Below are 18727 nucleotides of genomic sequence, written 5' to 3' on the forward strand. Positions count from 1 at the left end.
TGAGTTTATTTTTGTGTGTGGTATAAGAACATGCACTATTTGCATTTTTTTTACATGTGTCTGTTTGATTTTCCCCAAACCATTTATTAAATTAACTTTCTTTGTCCCATTAAATTTTTTTGCCTCCTTGTCAAATATTAATTGATGATATAGGCATGGGTTTATTTCTGGGCTCTCTATTCCTTTCCATTCATCTGTATATCTGTTTTATGCCAGCACCATGCTTTTTAAAAAAATAATATATTTTTATTGATTTTAGAGAGAGAGGAAGGGAAAAGGATAGAGAGAAACATCGATGAGAGAGAAGTAAAATTGTCTCTGTTTGCAGATGACATAATCTTATGTATAGAAAAATCCTAAAAGTCAAACACATACACATATGCACCTAGGATTGAGCCCACAACCCAGGCATGTGCCCAGACCAGGAATTGAACTGTTGACCTCTTGGTTCATGGGTCAATGCTCAATCACTGAGCCACATTGGCAGGGATCCATGTCTGTCTTGATGCCAGTATCATATTGCTTTAACTATAGTAGCTTTGTAATATATTTTGAAATCAGGAAGTGTGATGTTTCCATCATTGTTCTTCTTTCTTGGGCTAGTCTGGATCTTTTGTTGTTCCACATAAATAAATGTTAGGATTGTTTTTCTATTTCTGAAAAAAAAAAAAAAAAGGTAGGCGGTTAGACAGACATGAGCAGAGCGAGGATATGGGCCTGTTGCAGGTCACCAGGGTGGAAAGCCCAGGAGCCTAGCAAAGGACAATTGTAGGGTGGGACCTTACCCCCAGGGTGACCTTTCCTCCCCCAGCGTAAACCTGATCATTCAGTTTAGATCCCCTGACCTTTTCTTCTTAGAGATAACATTTAGGTTTCAGTTGTATTTCAGCCCCAGAAAAGCAGCAAAATCAGACAAGCAAAACCATGGGCTGACCTCAGGACCCACATTGAATAATGAACCTTTGCCCTGGTGCCGACCAATCAATCTGTGGAGACCGCAACCCTAAAAGAACACACTTGGAAAGCGGCTGAGTTTTCTATTGAGATCTTTCCCTGGGGCTTCCCCTAAAATCTCTACCCTTAAAACCCTTAGGAAGGAGGATCCAGCATGCTCTCTCTCCCTGAAGCACCCAAAGCCTTTCCCACCCCTCCCCGTCCTCCCAGGCAAGTCACCTTCACCTCCCTCAGTTCTAAGCTCCAAGGGCCCCCCAAGTGCACAAATGTTGCGTCCTGGGCCTCTAGTATATTATAAAGCAAAAGAGCCACACAAAAGCACACACTATGTACGGCCATTTTTAAGCATTCAAAAACCGGCAAAACTAATCTGGTGGTAAATTCTGAACAGTGGTTATTTTTGTATAGGTATGCAATGACTAAGACAAAACATGAAAGCTTCTACATTGTTGGAAATCATTTAAAATCTTGATCCAGGAGGCGGTTACACTAGTTCATTCACTTTGTTACCAAGATATACAGTCATGATTGCTGCAGTTCTTTTATCCCTTAAAATTTTTCACACCCATCGTCTCAGAAATTTTTAAATATTGTATTTTATCAATTTTGGCAAGGGTACAGGAAAAGGGCTTTTCATATATTAGGGTTAGGAATGTAAATTGTGACAACTACTTAGAGGAGCAAATGGAGGAAACCTACTACTAAGATTTAAAATGTGCATACTCTAAGAAGTGCATTCACATGTTAGTATCTGTATCTTCCAGGACACTTATATAGGTACAAAAAGGCACATGCACTTATGTTAAAGGTTGCAATGCTTCCAAATGTTGTAGGAGGTAAGAATGGAATGGCACCAGTTGTATGGCCGGTAGGGTTAAACCAAACCTGGGCTCAGCAACCTCAGTACTTGGGTCCTGTCTAGGAAAGAGTTCAGGGTCCAGACTCCAACTGTTAATAGAATATTTACTGGATAAATTATAGAGGTAGAAAAAGTAATTCCTGGAAGAAATGGACTTGGGAAACAAGTTATAGAGGTAAAGGAAGGGCCCTTGGAGAGAATAGTCAGCGGTTTTCCAGGGGGGTCCTTTCATTGATTGATTGGCCTTCACTGACTGGCTGGCACCAGGGCAGGCGGCATTATTCAATGCAGCTGGTCCAGATATCAGCCATGGCTGGTTTTGTTGCTTATCTGGACCTAGAGCTGAAATACAGTTGAGGCATAGATGTTATCTCCAGGGAGGAAAAGTGTGTGCGGGTGTCACCCTCGGGGCAAGGTCCCACCCTAAAATTGTCCATTGCTAGGCACCAGGGGCTCTTCCACCCTGGTGATCTGTACTTGGCCCATTGTCATTGCTCTGCTCAAGTCTGTGTAACTTCCTACCACACACACACACACACACACACAGAGAGAGAGAGAGAGAGAGAGAGAGAGAGAGAGAGAGAGGCAGGTAGGAGAATCATAATTATATCCATTGGTTCTGAGGACTACCATGAAGTATTTTGAAAGCATTGGGTAAATTTACATAGGGGTGTGAAAAGACCTCATATATATAATGCTGATACATAATAACATCGATGCGTATGTAAATGCATAGGAACTAGGAGTCATCAGATAGGAACTGGGTTTGCAATTAGTGCCTGAGCAGGATATTAGCCTAACTTGTAATGTTTAAATTTATGACTATGTGTAACTTAAAATTAATAACAGCACTTAGAATGTCTTTGAAAGAATATCCAAGATGTCAGCAACACTAGTTGCCTCCAATAGGTGAACTGAGTGCCCGAGAAACTGGAAGAAGAATTTTCACAGTATAACCCTCTGTTTCTTTAAATATTTCAAGGATATAACTGTAGCATCTATTTGTGGGAGGGGGAATGTTAATTAAAATATATAGATAACTTGACTTAAAACAATAATTAAAAAATGCCCAATCTTCTAGGAAAACATAATTAAATGTGACTATGTATTATGAAGATCTTGGTGTCAGCTATGTGATAGGAGATCAGAGACAGGTCTCCTAAATAATAGGTTTAGGATTCAAAACGGAGGTGAAGCTAGAACAACAAAAAAAGAAATGTCCCACTTTTTCATTCCTGGAGAGCTTAGTGCGCCTCGCCCACAGGTCCTGAAATCTAGTCCCAATATTATTTTCGAGGCGGAAGGAGCAAAATTGGTGACGATGGGGAAGCGGCCTCTTAGTAAAACCGAGAGGCACCGGATTGGGTCAAGTGCAACCAGCGCTGGCTCTCCAACGCCGGAGTTCCAAATTCCCACCCTCTCCTGGGGGCAGATAAGCCCGCCCTCTTTCGCCTTTCCGCCTCACTTATTGGGCAGACTGATGATTGACATACATACTGGCCAATCAGTGAGTCCACTACGACACTCGGGCCCCAGCCGGGTCTTTGGTCCCTAGGGCGACTTGCGGACTCCGTGCGTCTACGTCAGCGTGCTGACGTCAGGAGCCGGGTAATTGTGCAGGTTCGGGGGCAGCTGGCGGCCGGCGGTGGGTTGCGCCTCGCCTGCGGGGCTCGATCCAGGGTCCCGCCCTGCAGAGCCCGCCCCTCTGCTCGCGAGGGCCCCCCACGGGCGAGACCACGGAGTTGTGGTCCCCGGGCCAGCCGGGGCAGCAGGCCCGGAACCACCCCATGAGGTAGGCTGGGTTTCTCGTCATCCTATTTGACAGATTGGAACACTGAGTCAGCCGGGGTCAGATGACCTCCCGGGGCTCACAGGAGACCCGCCGAGGGAGGCCGCAGCCCGAGCATACAGCTCTATTTGCTGCGCCCTCCGGAGAGGAGGAGGCGGAGGCGGAGGAGGATGGGCCAAGCAGGCTCTGTTTATAAAGGATCCGCGAAAGTGAAGTTGCAGCGTGTGAGCCCGTTTTCATCTGGGGCCTGGGCGGGGATTCAGGGGCTGATTGCAGGAGCGAGGTCTCCGTTCCTTCACCCTGCAGACCCGGGGGCGTCTCCGGTGGGGTCCAGCCTCATGTGGGCGCTGTGGGCCCTCCAGAGCGACCCAGAATGGTGACGGGGTGATGCCCGGGTTATACAGGCAAGTGTAACCGGCATCTGATATTCTTAAGGAAAAAAAGCTGTGTTCAAAACAAAACTTAGAAATGAAAGCACAAGTCATGGATGAGTTGGCTGTGGTTTAATTCACTGCTTTGCCCACTCATGGGCACCTGGCCATATTTCAAAATCTCATTAGCATGCTTACTTTCGTTTAGGATTAGCAAGGGTTTTGTGTTTTTTTTTTTTTGTGTGTGTGTGTTTTTTTTTCTTTCCTCTTTTAGTTCAAACATGGGCAAACGTGAACTTGTCTTACCATTCCCTTAATGTGTCAATTTTTCATCAGGTCATTTGTCTTTATTTCACATGGAATCACTGAATTCATCACTTGGTTAAGTTTAGCAAGGTAAAGTAACAGGTCTCACCGCTCAGATATACTGGAATTAACTCGGTTTGTTTATCTCTGAACTCTGTTGAGAAGGGTTCTGAATGATAATTTCTATATTAACCATCTACTCAGATACCCTCTCCTTCTAGAAGCAGGATCTCACAAAACTTATGGTACTGTCGCTTTATTCATAAAGTAAAAACATATGTCACGTACAGTAACTATATGCATGCATACATATTTTTTACGATCTTGAAGGATTTATTCTCTTTAAATCTTGCTGTCTCAAACATTGATCTTTTAAGACTGCATTATTGCGTAAAACTGCATTAAAGAAATGAAACTAAAGCCATTTCCGGGGACTTTTTCTAACTTGTGTCCACAAAAGGATGGTAATATCATCTGAATTTATTCTTTGGACAAGTTTATCTGATGAGTGTATCATCTATGCCACACTTTGTTTTAGGTGTTGGCGACTGAGTGCTGAAAAATGTATGTAAGGTTTTTGCCTTCAAAGATCTTAGCTTTTGGTGGAGATGCAATAAACATGTAAACAAAAATGACAACTTGAGCCCGGCCTGCGTGGCTCAGTGGTTGAGCGTGCACCTCTGAACCAGGAGGTCACGGTTCGATTCCCGGTCAGGCCACATACCTGGGTTGCTGGGTCAGTCCCCAGGGGGGGCACGCAGGAGGCACCAATCAATGATTCTCTCTCTCATCATTGATGTTTCTATCTTGCCCTCTCCCTTCCTCTTTGAAATCAATAAGAATATATATATATATATATATATATATATATATATATATATATATTTTAAATGTCAATTTTAGATAATGATAAATGCCAGAAAAAAAATATTACAGGGTAAGAGACTAGAGTGTGATTGGGATATGGGGGGAAATTTAGGTATGGTGGTCAGTGAAGACTTTCTTGAAGAAGTGACAGTTTGAGTGAGACCTGCATTTTAGAATGAGTCAGCCATGGCAAGTTCTGCTGGAAGTTTCCAGGCAGAGGTGCAGAAGAGCTAAAGGAAAAATGTGCTAGGCAAGTTCCAGAGATAGAAGAGAAGCCATGTGACTGGAGTGGAGTGAACCTGGGGAAGAGTGAAGGGAAGGACAGCGGTAGGAGATGACACTCAAGAGATGGGCAGGAGCCGGGTCATCAAACGGACAAAGGAAATAGGATTTGTGTATTGCCAAGCCCTCTTTGTTTTCTTTAGTGATGGTAGTAGACTCTGACCATCTCTCTGCTTTATTTTGGTTATGAAGTCATTGCAATAATCCATTATATCTTTTTTTTCACCCGAGGTCCTCTTTCTTAAAGAAAAAATGTCTTCTTCCCTCAAGCACTCTGTCCCAAGATGTTTCTTCCCTGTTCATTGGTACTATGTGCAGGACTCTGAGCCTCTGCTTGTCTTGAACTTCCTGGTTCTATCCTTCCTATTGCCAACCATGATTCCTCTCTAGTATCATCTTTATGTTCTCACTCTTTGGAAAGGACTGGAAGTTAATCCCTGCTCTTCTTCAAGCGGAGTTCTTGGAAACTGCGTTGATGAAATTGATAACCATTTTCTATTGATTAGAGACTTAATGTCTGCCTTCATTTAGTGCCTACCGTGTTCCAGGCATGTTACATACATTTTAATGCTTCCAACATATTGGGAAGGTAAATATTATCCCTTCTTTATGGAAAAGGAAACCTAAACCTAGCTAATACTGAGGGAATCTAGATTTGAACACCCCAATTAACCCGTCCCCAAAGCCGAATCCATGTTACTTTGCTGCTTTCCTGAGTATATAACAGCTGCTACAAATCTCTATTATTTCACATTATATTTTATAAAATGGCATTTAGAGATCATGATTCAGTACTCTCAGTTGAAAGCTGGGCTGTGGAGATGTATAGATGTTTAGTGATTTTCAAGACATAACTGATGCCAAATTCTCCCCCTGCCGATTTTCAGCCTAATGCTTTTTGAAAATTTCATCACAGGGGGTTTCTGTATATATAAAAACATAGCATTCCAATGTCCATAAACTTATACAAGGCCATTTTTAAAAGATTAAAAAGTGCTGCTTTGGGGGCTAAAAAAAATCCTTTGTTTTATTTTCCTTCCCTTTTCTAAGCATTAAACAAGTATAAGCTTTCTAGGTGAGTCTTTGGTTTCTGTTAGTAGAAAGTCATTTCAAATAACTTTAATTTTTATTTCACAAATCTTTAAAAGGGACTTTAAAGTTGTTACTGTTTTCCAGCTTTAACCTTATGCTTACAAGTATGGGAAGCTTTTTCATTAATCAATTAGAATAATGTTAATGGATTAGCACCCTCTTTCTTAAATGTTGGAAGAAATTTAAATTTAGGCAAAAGAGAGCTTTTGATCTTTAAGCCATCTACTGGATATTTTGTCCAGGTATCTCTGTCCTGTAAGATCGTTCATGCAACTGAATCCCATTCTGATGATCATGATGATCATTTGGCCTCAAATCATAGTGCCCTTCTTCCACTAGGAGCCCTGTACCCCAAAATGCACTCCTGGCCTTTCCTCCAACTTCAGTGCCATTGTTTGTACTCTGCTCGCAGCCTGGAATGCCTTCTAGATGGACAAATCCAGCCAAAGTTCTCCCTGTCCATCTGCATCCATCTATGCTACGCTCTCAATGAGATATTTCCCGTGTCTTCTTAATGGAAGCCTTCCTTTTCACAGCACTTTTGGGAGATTTTCTCTGCACAGGTTAGCAATCTTGATACCTTTGGTAATGCACTGTTTTATTCATGGGTGCTCAAATAGATGTTAGCTTGAACTTAAAAGAGACTTAATTCATGTTATACATGAAAAGTTTTTTGTAGATTGTAGAACCCTTTAGTTTTATTCCTGCGTTTATTCCTCATCTTTGAGAGAAGCACTGAGATGCTTTTCTTGGCTCTGAATCATACAGACTCTTTCCTGTTTCAGTTAAGGCTCTGACTTCTATAGTTAACAAGGGTTCCCTTGGGAGGAACTCAAATCTTTGGGTTGTAAATGTTGAAGAGAGATTGTTGAAAATAAAAATCAATGTTGTGTGTGTTTATAGTGTCAGAAAAAAATAACAGCGATTCTGCTTTTTTTAAAAAAAATTATATATATATTTTTAAAATATATTTTATTGATTTTTTACAGAGAGGAAGGGAGAGAGATAGTCAGAAACACCGATGAGAGAGAAACATCAATCAGCTGCCTCCTGCACATCTCCTACTGGGGATGTGCCTGCAACCCAGGTACATGCCCTTGACCGGAATCGAACCTGGGACCTTTCAGTCCACAGACCGACGCTCTATCCACTGAGCCAAACTGGTTTTGGCAAAAATATATTTCTTTGTAGATTTCAGAGAGGAAGGGAGGAGAGGGAGATAGAAACATCAATGATGAGAGAGAATCATTGATTGGCTGCCTCCTGCACGCCCCCCTCTGGGGATCAAGCCTGCAACCCAGGCATGTGCCCTTGGCCGGAATCGAACCTGGGACCCTTCAATCCGCAGGCTGACGCTCTATCCACTGAGCCAAGCCAGGCAGGGCCGATTCCGCTTTTTAATATTAAAGATAGGAAAACGCAGGCACAGAGAGACTAGCCGGAGACCCCTGCAGTGTTGGGCTAAGAAGCCTGGTCAGGACCCCTGGTTCACAGCAGCAGGAGCTTGTGCAGGCCATCTGTTGGCTCCGATGTCGTACATCAGAACTCCTGAAAGCCTCTCACAAGTTTGTCAGCACAGCTCAGTCGTTTCCGGACTGTTTTGCTTGCTTTTCTTGTGAGTTGACCTGGATCTGGAAGATAACCTCTTGGTGGTGACTCAAGATCAAAGCAGGACCTCTAACCAAGGATCTTCCTGGGCAGGCATGGGGGTAGCGTCAGGTTTGGTAGACCCCTATATAGTTCAAAGGCTTCTCTTCCACTTCCCCTCTCATTAGTTTTACAAAAAAATATATTGGGACTGGTGGGCATCCTCAACCCATTAAACTTGGAGTTTGAAGAATTTGGCTTAGTGCCTTATACGTTGTGGTAATCACAAGTTTCTGTGTCCTGTATTTTCTAGAACATTATACTTTTCATATATTGTGCGTTATTGTTTGCCAAAGTATATTCTTATCTGCTTTTTTGTTTCAAGAAAATGTATTCTCATAATTATTTTTTTAATTAATCACTTGCCTGTTGGATTAATGATGTGGAACCAGAGAATTTTAAGTACATTTCCCTATTTGTATGGTAGTAAAATTCATCAAAGGTAACACAAGCAGCTCTCGAGCTATTAGATGTTTCATCAGCTGAGGTGGGAACACCAGCCAGGATTTGCTTTTGTCATTATTGATAATCAACACAGAGAGAGGGCGACTTCTGTGCCAGGTGCTCTTCTAAGTGCTTTGCCCGGATTTCTCATCCTCGGCGCTATTGACATTTTGGATACTTCTTTGTTGTGGGGCTGTCCTGTGCATTGTAGGATATTTAACAGAGTCCCTGAGCTCTACCCACTAGATGGCAGGGGCACCTCCCCAAATTGTGACAATGGGAAATGCCTCCCCAGCCTCTGACACCTTGAGAACCACTGCTTTATATAAACTTACTAGAGACCTGGTGCATGAAATTCGTGCACGGCAGGCAGGTGCGGGGGGGGCGGGGCGGAGTCCCCCTCAGCCTGGCCTGCACCCTCTCGCAATCTGGGACCCCTTGGGGGATGTTCGACTAAACTGGCAGTCGGACATCCCTCTTGCAATCCAGGACCGCTGTCTCCTAACCCCTCTGCCTGCCTGCCTCATCGCCCCTAACACTCTGCCTGCCTGCCTGATTGCCCCTAACCCCTCTGTCTGCCTGCCTGATCACCCATAACCCCTCTACCTGCCTGCCTGATTGCCCCTATCTGCTTGCCTGCCTGCCTGATCGCTCCTAACCACTCTACCTTGGCCCCTGCCACTGCGGCTTCCTCTGGAAGGACGTCCAGAATGATGTCCAGAAATTCGTTCAGCTGCCCAGTCTAATTATCATATTACGCTTTTATTATTATAGATTCCTCCTAACAATCTTTGAGATAAGGTGTATTACTATTGTTCTCATTTACTAAAAGGAGAAGCTGAGGCATAGAGAAGTTAAGTAATTTGTAAGGTTACACAATTAGTAAACAATAGTACCAGATGTGAAACTAGGCATTGTTTCTTTTGGAACCCTGGTCTAAATGCAACCAGCTCAGACTGGGCACCAACTAGTAGGGATCTGAAGACCCGTGTATGTAAACAGGTGTTAACATAAGAAGCATCCAAACCTATAAAGAATTTTTGTGAGTTTATTTGAGCCAAACTGTTAACAATTGTCAGGAAGCAGAATCTCAGCGTATTGGGATAATGCTCTGGAGAATGGCGGTTTTCCCCTTGTTATATACATCAAAGGAGGAGTTGACAATTGACAGGATAACAACAATGAGGGAATTTGCTGTTTCCTTGCTGGTATTACTTGTGCCCTGAGGGGTCCAGAAAAAAGGGAAGTTACAAGTTATCCTGATATTCCACAGGTATGTTATCTAGATGCAAAAAGATGGTAGGCTCAATAAAGATCAAAGTTGATCTTTATCAGGGAAGATACTGGTCTAGGACATATCTACCCACTATAAGCTGCTTTTTATTTTTTTAATATATTTTTATTGATTTCAGAGAGGAAGGGAGAGGGATAGAAAGATAGAAACATCAGTGATGAGAGAGAATCATTGATCGGCTGCCTCCTGCATGCCCCCTACTGGGGATCAAGCCCGCAACCCGGGCATGTGCCCTTGATTGGAATCGAACCTGGGACCCTTCAGTCCACAAGCTAACGCTCTATCCACTGAGCCAAACCAGCTAGGGCAAAATAAGCTGCTTTTTAACTAAAGGTTTTAATTTCAGACCATCCTTTGTGGTTACTTTAGGTTTCTTGAGTTTGTAAGGCCTCCATGCAGGCCTTCCCTGAGTTAGTCAGGTTAGCATGTGGCCCCTTTTTTATCCACACAGGAAACAAAACAAATACCAACAGGGACCAGGCAGGACTGGAAATAAATGAGATGGTTAGGTGGCAAATTGACAAACTGGAGAGTATTGCCAGAATTACCTGTTTCTGGAAATCTGGATTTTCTTTGTGTGAAAAACTCTCATCTTTTAATATTGGCAAATAATTAGATGTTTAAAAAACAAAATTTAAGCCCGGCCAGTGTTGCTCAGTGGTTGAGCTTTGACCTATCAACCAGGAGGTCACAGTTCGATTTCCTGGGCACATGCCTAAGCTGCAGTTCCATCCCCAGTCGGGGGCATGCAGAAGGCAGCTAATCTATGATTCTCATCATTGATGTTTCTCTCCCTCTCCCTTCCTCTCTGAAATCAATACACACACACACACACACACACACACACACACACACACACACATAATTCAAGCCAACAGACAGACAATCTGTGACCTGTACATGGATAACCTTTGACTCCAGGCTATCAGTTTGCAGTTTTTTTCTGTGTAGACTTTGTAGCAGTGTGAGATTATAGAGAAGTGTACGTTCATTTGATTCTGTGTGGAGGGGGAACGCTTCCTTCTTTGAAGGCTCAGGAAACGAGGATGGTTGGGGTGGGGCTTCTAGACTAGTGTTTATGTCAAAAGAGTGAGAATTAAAGCTGGCCATCCGTCGCACTTTGAACAAAAAGGGGTTAGCATGTGGCCCCTTTTGTCCACAGCCTTTAGACAGCTGAGTCTGGGTTTAACTCTCTGACTGACCAGGCTCTCTGCCTACATTTCAGTAGCAGAGGAACTCCTGCTGGCCTTACTGTCTTCCTTTTTGGTTTTCTAAGTGCTTACCTCTTGTTAAATAATTTGAGGGCAAATTTCTTGAGAGTGGAGTTAGTTTCAAATCTTCATTGAGAACCTGTGATCTGAAAAAGGGCCCTGTTAGGGGCAGAAATAAAATATTGGGGATTGGTTATATAAGAAATATTAATCATACTCTATTAACTGTGATTGCTTTGTTCTGATTAACGAAAGCACATTCTAACCTGGCTGGGAGTTTTATGCCCCTGGGACCTGGGAGTCAACCTTGGACCTGGGAGTCAACCTTGGAATGCAGTCTATTATGGAAAGATTAATAACCTTCTTTCCCAAACAGTGGAGTCCCTGCCCTGTGTTGCCTGTAACCTGTAACCGTTATACCCATTCTTATTCCTTTTGCCTACTTCCTTGTGTAATCTTTGTCTTACCCAATGTAAGCAGCTGGCTTATGAGGGGGTGCCAGGCAGATTTTCATGGATGACCTGAGGCTCTCCCATAGCGCCAGCATTAATGGAACATACGCTCATGTATGATTCAGCCCTGTTTCTGCTTAATTGGCTCAAGTAGTGACAGCCAGCCTGTACTCATTGGTTGTCCAGTTTCAGCCCTACTACTACTTTTGTGATATCTGAACCCTTTCTCATTATTAGGCTATAATTCATGATCTGTTTTCTGGATATATTAGCCTATAGTTGCATTGAGTCTATGTTTATGTGATTCTGTTTTCTGCATCATGAGCTAGGTTGAAAAAGTCATCTGATGCTGATATCTTGAGGGTCTGGTTTCTTGCATGATGAAGTCTGATGAAAGAAGACTACGGTACTGACTACTGATATTTTTTAAATCTCGACATTAAGATTTTGGGATTTCCTTATCTGTCACATGCACCAAGCTTTGGACCTCAACCCTTCCTTCATAGTAGACATTAGTATTTTTTTAATATAAACTTTGTATCATCCTTGTATATCAAAGTACAATATATGTAACTTCTGCCTGTTGGTTAGATATTCCTGGGCAAGCGTGTGAATGGCATTCCCTTTTATTGACTTGCTCTAGTTTCTGAAATAGGAAGTTGGCCTTGGAAAACTCCAGGGGCAGTCAATGTTGTGTCTACCCTAGCATTGTCATCAGTGTGCTACTTCTACCAGCTATAGGGCCACCACAGGAGCAGTGAGGAGAAGATTGCTCTGTCAATGAGAGTGACACTTTCAGGATCCCTCATCTGTAGAGAAGAAGTCTTGTGTTGTTGAAAGAAGTCTTGTGTTGTTTGACTCTGAATAGCCACCTTGGCAGCCTTGCTATCTACTTATTGGTGGGCTCCTTGGAATGTATCTTCCGTTTTGTCTGTATAGAGAAGGTAGGGCTAGGGAGGCTGTGAAGAATGTGTGGTAAACACATTTTTAATTCTAGTCTTTAAGATGAAGAAAGTAGTTACTAAAAGAAGTGTACACGTTTAGCCACCTTCTCTTCCTGGGAGAGCAGGGAGCTCACTGCCTTGAGGTATTAATGATTTTCAGATCTAAATCAGTAAGATTGCCAGTTCTGTCCTGAGAATAGAGAGCGTTTGAAAATTGCTTGCGCTTACTACAAGCAATTAGCACTTACTACAACAATTAATAGCTCAAGGCTTTAAGTTCCATCTACCTGCTCCCAAATTTCTACCTCTAGCTCACACCTCTCCACTGAACTCCTGACTTATGTCCAACCACTTACTTTGTTCCCACTTGAATATTAAAAAGCATCACATACTTCATATGTCCAAACCAAACTGATATTCTTCTTCAAAGCTGCCCATCTCTGTCTTCTTCATTTCAGTACATAACTCTGTCTTTCCATTTCCTCAGACTACAGACCTAGCGGTTTTCCCTCAGTCCTTCCTTTATCCCATCCCCCTTATCCATCCCATCACAAAATGCTTCTGGCTCTGTATTTAGAGCCAGTCAGTCTCACCACCTGCACTACCACCACCCAAGTCTACTAAGTCAATATGTCATCTCTCTTCTTGAATTATTGCCATAGTCCACTAACTGGTCTTGCCACTTCTATGGTTCTCAGCTGGAGAGCCTCTTAACGTTTTAGCTGGATCATGTTTCTCTTATACTGAAAACCTTCCAAAGGCTTCCTATCTCATTCAGAGTCTTTAACATGGAGCATAATGTCCCCTGCCTGTTGTTACCTTCTCTGTTATCATCTACTGCTACTCTTCCATTGTCATCTCCAGCAGTGCTGAAAGCTGATGACCTGGTTAAACTCCTACATCAACATTTATTAAAATGTTCTATTATTTTATGTTAACGATTACTCATTTATTCAGCCCTTTGTATTCAGCATGTCTCTATCAAAACAAACCTATATTTCTATGAAAATTGAAGCTTTTGTTTTTTTTCGGCCCACTGCCGGAAGCCATTCCATCCTTGCTGCTTGAAACAGTCGCTGCAGGGAAGAAACATCTGCACAGCATATATTCCAAGGGACCTGGTGCATATGGCATACTGTTCTTAATATGTTTGCTCCCCTTCTTAGCGCTATGTGTTCTTACCAGGGCCACCTCCCTGGGAAAGGTTGTTTCCCCAGCTGGGAATGTTTCCCTAGAGTTAGGGGTTAACGGGCCTAGGGAAGGGAATAAATCAGTAAAACCCCCTAGTGTTACAGAAATGCAGTGTATCACTTATGAGGAACTTAGACTAAGACTGTTAGCAATAAATTTAGGACTTGCTAGGCCCACACCCCCAGGGGTCTACCCACCAGAGAAAGTACCAAAGCCTATCCCCTTAAAAACCTGCCGACACAGGGCAGTCCCAAGGAAGACCACCAGAAAGGCTAAAAGGACAACTGTCAAACAGTTAAAGAAATACCGCTCCAAACAATGCAGGCAGGCTCCTTATCTAAAAATCTTATGTGAGCTATGCAAGCAGAAAGACTTAAACTAAGTGCCAGGCAGGTAGTTAATCACCATAGCTAAGAACAATCACGCTTAAGCTACACGCTTTACTTAGGCCATAGAATAGGAAAACCTCCTTCAGTTTTTTCCTTATAGCTTAACAGTAGAGCAATAGAATAGTGACCTTAGAATACAAATAACAAACTAGCCCTTATAATGAAACACAGAGACTAACCTTTAGAATAGAATGTAGAAACATAGGCAATAGATAAGATTAAAATTAGCAGAGCTAAATAGAAATAAGATTTTTAGCAGAGGTCAGGTAAGAAACCATAAACATAAAACAAGAAACTGTAAAAGGTCAAAGGAGGACCCAAAACATACCATGATGTAACTGTAGACGCATGCTTATAGAATTACATAGTATAAATACAGTTGTAACAGGGCAATAAAAAAGAACCTGACTATACTGATCATCTGAATGCTGACTCCGTGTCCTTCATTCTTCGCCGACCCCGTCCACACCTTTGGGAAACCCTGGACCGCTGGGGCTGGACCCTGGCAGCCCACATAAACTTAAACCTTGTTTATTGGCTGTGTTAGCCTTTGAGTTTGACATGCTTGTCCTACATGGCCAATTCTACCTCCTCAGAGCTTTGCCCTTACTGTTCCCTCTACCTGCACTGTTCTTTCTCCTGGTATTTACATGGAATTTCTCTCTTACCTCCCACTAGTCTTTGCAGCACCGTCTCATTGAGCTCATCCTGACCACTCATTTTAAAATTACAATGCGCCTTTCTTTATCCTCTGTTCCAGGGAGGTAAGTTCTGTGAGGGTAGGACATGTTTTCAATTTTGTTGATTGCTACATCCCCACTGTTCAGAGGAAGATCTGAAACATTTTTGGTGCTCAGAACATATTTGTGGAGTAAATAAAGTAGATGTAGTATACTCTTGGCAAACTTTGAATTTTCAAAAATTATCACGTGTAATTCTTAAATTTTGTAGTACACATCCAGATTCAGTTTCTCAATATATGTTTTAGCTTGCCTCAAAAACTATGAAAACATTGGTGTGCATTTACTCAACCATCTTTAAATCTTAATTTATATATCAAATAAAAGTTCAGTAACATTTTTAATATTGCTATAGAGATAGATCACTTAGAAATTAAGTTGCTATAAGAACAAGTTTGGGCCTGGCTGGTGTGGTTCAGTGGTTGAGCGTCAACCTATGAACCAGGAGGTAATAGTTCGATTCCTGGACATGCTTGTATTGCGGGCTTGATCCCTAGTGTGTGTGTGTGTGTGGGGGGGGGGGGGGGGGGGCATGCAGGAGGCAGCCGATCAATGATTCTCACCATTGATGTTTCTGTCTCTCTCCCTCTCCCTTCCTCCCTGAAATCAATAAAAATGTATTTTTAAAAAAGTTTGGCCTTGGAAGATAAATTATTGTCTGTTAGCGCAATGACTTACAAACACCATACATATTTTTTTCTGCTTTAATTTTTCCAAGTCATTGATAATAATTTCTAAGTATAGGGGAGGCTGGGGGAAGGTCAATGGGGAAAAAAAGGAGACATGTGTACTACTATTTGTAATACTTTAAACAATAAAATAAAATTTAAAAAATAATTTCTAAATAAATATGAATCTTGAAGCAGATTGTCAAAAGGTTAAATTCTGTTTATGGGCATTACTTTTGCTGATATTAACAGAAATTAGTGGATGAGATAAGACTGCAAGAATGACATAAACTTTAGTAGTGTGCCTTTAATATGTGGGAGGAAGAGGGCAGAATGCAGTGAAGAGTAAGCAAATTTATTGAGATGGAAAAAGACTTTCATTATGTCTCAAACAAATGTAAACAACACTAGAAAGTATGAGATCTAGAAAATTGATGTTTGGAATAAAACCATTGAAATAATATATCGAGATATTACTATGTAGTTGGACTTCTAAATTCTTAAAGAAAAGTAAGAGAAAGAACAGAAGGAAATGCTGTTGAAATGTAGGTACCAGTGTAGTAAGTCATCTGCATGAATATGAGAGCAGATGGTATGTGCCTGAACTGTGATGGGTGATGCTTTATAAAAAAATCGGTTTCCCTAAGTGTCTGGGAAGTATATGAGTACTAATGTATGGAACCAATGATGGACAAATTTGGCTTTTAAACACTTAGAGTAAAGTGATATCTTATGCACTTTTCACTAAAGAACTGAGCAAACTAGATCCCAGACCATTGCATAACGTACACTCCACTGTTTCACTTAAGCCTTATAACAACAAAAAGAATTTCATAGGTACTTGACATTGGCTCAAGATTCAGACAGAGTGACTCCTACCTGCAGTCACAAATTAGAAGTCTTTAACTTCTGTAATCAAATTCTTATGTCTAGGTGATTTAATAGTTATATCAAAGGCAGAATGATTTGGATACCCGAAAATCTAATAAGTATAGGTTTTCCTTTTAATCTGTCATGGCCTCTCAAACTGCTGTATACAGAAGAGTTATTATACAAAGATGTGTACAAAAATCCATGTCCATTCTATTTGTAGAATTATATAAGAGATTGTCTAGGATAATTCTGGTTCCTTGCTCTGTGCTTTTATGAGCTCATACTGATAGCAAAGTTAATGATTTTTTTGTAATGAAAACTTTTTACTCTCTTCCATATCTCTACGTACTGCATATACTTATATATACTGTTAACCAAAGAAGAGGTTCAGGCTGTAAGAAAGAACAAAAGGCATTTATATGAGCAAAAGGATTGCTGGAGATGCAAATTCAGTTAGTAACCCAAAATGCTCTCTGAATAGAACAAAGAAAGGATTTATAAAGGCAAAACCACAGAATGTAATTAAAATGAAGGATTGCTTGCTAGGTTACAGGATTGATTAGTTCCAATATGAAAAGTTATTCTCTTAGCAATTCTCATTCCATTTTCTTTTCTTCAGTATCAATACTATATACACATTATGTCTAAATATATTTATTTTGTAAATATATATATATATATATATATATATCATCCTTATGTTCTTAGGTTTTTCTGAACTATTCTTAATTTAAGTTCTGTATATCATGCCACTTACTGCTCAGTACTCCAGCATTCATCTCCAAAGAATAAAGGCATTCTCCTACATAACCAGGATTGCAAACCATAACCAACTCCCCAATTGTCTTCAGTAGCTTTTCTTTTTTTTTAAGTTTTTTATTCAGGATTCAGTTTTGGCTTGTGCCTTGCAGTTGATGTTCATGTCTCTTAATGCTTATTTAAATTTGAAGAGTATCCATACCACTTTTCCTTCTTTTTGTTTTTGCTTTGCGTTTTATCACATTGATTTCTCTGAAGAGTCCACCATAGCTGTCTTGTAGAATGTCCCATGTATTGTGTCTGTCTGCTTGTTTCTTTATGACTAAATTCAGATTAAACATTGTTGGTAAGGGTATATCATAATTGATAATTGATATCTTGTACTTCTTACTGTGTTACATCAGAAGGCACGTAATGTCAGCTTGTTTCAATATTGGTGATACTGTTTGATTACTTGGTGTAAGTGGTGACTGCCATATCGTTCTACAGTGAAGGTGAGGCAGGATAGTAAGAAGCTAGGAAATTCCTGGGCATGGGAATGGGGAAACTGAAACAAGAATATTAAACAACTAGAAGCCCGTTGCAGGAATATTCCTGCAAGAATAGGACTTCCTTGGGCCAATCTTGCCACCAAGCCCCACCGCCCAGGGCCGCACACTGGGGTCCCGGCTGGGGGTGGGGCTTAGGCAGCACACAGGGGCCCGGATGGCGGCTCGTGTTGGCCTGCCCTGCCTGCAGTATGCAAATTAGCCACCATCTTTGTTGGCAGTTAATTTGCATATCACGCCAATTAGCCAATGGGAAGCGTAGCGAAGGTACAGTCAATTACCATGTTTATCTATTATTAGATAGGATTTGAACAACCTACAGCAAGCTAGTAATTTGCAAGAACTTATCTGCCCTAACCAAGGACACGTGAGAGCAAATGGTTTATACCTCTCCTCCCTAACCAGAGAATGCATAGCTTAAAATCACCGTGGTTGAGGAGATAGAGGACAGAGACCCAGTTAATGCCATCAGTGCTAGCTAGACCCAAGGACAGAGGAAGCCAGGTGAACAAATAACAAAACCCTATTAGACCCAAGGTAAAAGTAAAACAGTAAAGCAGACCAAAGGATAATCCCAAACTCCCCTATATGCTCACTTTGATGCATCAACATATTAGAAAGTATCTGGAAAGCTGATGAATATTCTACTGAAATCCTCCAGTAAGATTCTCCCTCACAGAAGGAAGATAAAAACCCTCAAGACAAAGACCCAGGGCAGGCTTGCTCTAGAGCAGTGATGGCGAACCTATGACACGCGTGTCACAGGTGACACGCAAACTCATTTTTTTGGTTGTTAAATCGCATTTAAATATATAAAATGAATATCAAAAATATAAGTCTTTGTTTTACTATGATTGAAAATATAAAAAAATTTCTATATGTGACACGGCACCAGAGTTAAGTTAGGGTTTTTCAAAATGCTGACACGCCGAGCTCAAAAGGTTCGCCATCACTGCTCTAGAGCACGCCCACGCCCCTTCTGGAGCATGAACTTTTTACTTCCTCCTAAACTCTGAGAGCCTCCACAAGGCTTGTAACCCAGGGAGC

The 18727-nt window shown here is 41.5% G+C and overlaps 1 protein-coding gene across 2 annotated transcripts in view; it reads left to right on the forward strand.

The window, feature by feature from the left end:
- Nucleotides 1–3413: 3413 nt before the first annotated feature.
- STARD3NL (STARD3 N-terminal like) overlaps nt 3414–18727 on the forward strand; it is a 41317-nt gene continuing 26003 nt past the window's right edge. For both annotated transcript variants that reach the window (XM_070424723.1, XM_070424724.1), the window contains exon 1: nt 3414–3605. The gene's annotated coding sequence lies outside the window, so the exon portion shown is untranslated. The remainder of the gene's footprint in view (nt 3606–18727) is intronic.

The sequence above is a fragment of the Myotis yumanensis genome, unplaced genomic scaffold, assembly GCF_028538775.1.
Source record: "Myotis yumanensis isolate MYYU_CA2020_CCGP unplaced genomic scaffold, mMyoYum1.0.hap1 SCAF_9, whole genome shotgun sequence".
NCBI classification, from domain to species: Eukaryota; Metazoa; Chordata; class Mammalia; order Chiroptera; family Vespertilionidae; genus Myotis; species Myotis yumanensis.